Source organism: Mastomys coucha, chromosome X (genome assembly GCF_008632895.1).
Source record: "Mastomys coucha isolate ucsf_1 chromosome X, UCSF_Mcou_1, whole genome shotgun sequence".
NCBI lineage: Eukaryota > Metazoa > Chordata > Mammalia > Rodentia > Muridae > Mastomys > Mastomys coucha.
Genome location: NC_045030.1, coordinates 89187642 through 89189326, shown reverse-complemented (window position 1 = coordinate 89189326; position 1685 = coordinate 89187642). Strand labels below are relative to the sequence as shown.

General features: G+C 33.4%; 1 protein-coding gene across 1 annotated transcript in view; it reads left to right on the top strand.

Moving 5' to 3' along the window:
- Il1rapl1 (interleukin 1 receptor accessory protein like 1) overlaps positions 1–1685 on the top strand; it is a 1152451-nt gene that overhangs the window by 99758 nt on the left and 1051008 nt on the right. The window lies entirely within an intron of this gene.

Here is a 1685-nt window from a genome sequence, read left to right as displayed (position 1 = left end):
CTCATGATTGTCACAGTTTAAATTTTTACATTTAAATCTACAGTTTGTTTTGAGGTGTGTGGCGTTAAAAGAGTTCCAATTGCATTAATTTCTAAGTAGATATTTTTTTCTGGCTTGATCATACTTTCTAATTCAGAGGAAAAAACAGTGCTTTTCAATTTTTGATGTTCAAAAGTATCATAGAGAGTTCATGTTGAAACTTCAGATGTTACTATAGTAGAGAGGGAACTTCAGAATCTGCTGCTTTAGCAAGTCTCCGGGTGATGTTGCTACTAGAGGCTCTGGGACGTTTTGAACAACAAGAAAATAGACAACTGATAAACAAGTACTTCTAAATGTTTTCCACATATCCATTTACTTTTATTCACCTTCGTGAAAATAGGCTTTCTTTACCATTCCCTGTGTGCAGGAGATTCTAGCTTCTATACTACTTTTCAGATCACATCTGATTAGGTGTATCCATAAGCAAAAAAATTGTTAGGTGATATTACTAAGCTTAACATTTCAGTTCCCATCACAAATCAGCCCATTGGCAACATCAGTTTCATTTGCTAACCCATCAGCTACAACTAGGGCTTTTAGAAACCTCAGTAGATGGGTATCTGCTTCTGGAGAAGAGGCTAAAGGCTTTCTACTATTTTAAAGTTGTGCTGCTCTTTAATGTCAAGTAAAATTTGATCATCTTTTAGCTTAAACTGAAAATATCTAGAAGGGTAGTAAATTATTAGTCAGAAATCCTTCAACTGGGTATTACAGAGTAATATTGGGCTAAGGAGTGGGAAATTGAGTTTCTCTTTATTACCAGCTCCTTATGTTTCAAGCTCAGCAGTTCTAGATAATGTGTGATTTCTGTAAGCACTGTTATTGGAACTAAGTCAGTCCTGATGCAAAGCTCTATGGAGCAGGCTGTCACCAGCATGATGCTGAACCTTTGTGGATGCTTTCTAACTTAGAAACTGAGGAAAATAGGTGCTAAGTAGAGACATTTTAATCATTTTGTTTCTGAAACACACTATAGGGGCTGAACTTATGTTTGTTTTCCTTGTTTTCTCAGCTTTTCTATTAAAAAAGATTTTCTTCGATTTACATATAAATGACCAAGTACAATAGGGCCATTAAATTAAGAATACAACAAGGCCTTTCTAATGGAAAGAGAAGACTTTTTTCTATAAAATTAAGGCCCAAGATGGTTACATTTAACTGGATAAGAATTTAATTGTGAACTTTTCAGAAATTTTCATAAAATAGTGATTAATAAAACTGCATTTAATATTTAATAGAAAACAATGGAAAAGAATATTATCTTGTAAAGAAGAAAGAATACTGAACGATATGTCAAAAAATTTATGGTGAATGGTTTGGCAAAAACACCAAGAAAAATAGAATGTCACACTTATTAAAATATCAAATAATGGGCACTTTCTACTATGCTTCTTAAATTTGATCTTCTATTCCACATCCAATCCTGCACTGAGAAATAACAAGTATAATTTGTGTTGCCAATACACTCACCGGAGCATGGTCAAACTTCTATTGGCCATACTGACACATAATCACCCTTAAAGAAAACCTAGCTCTTTGTCATGCCCATCAGAAGCCTTGTTTAAAAGTATGAGATGTATTGTAAAGTGAACAAAGGATTATAAGAAGAAAACATTCCTTTTATTTCTAACACATATTTCTCT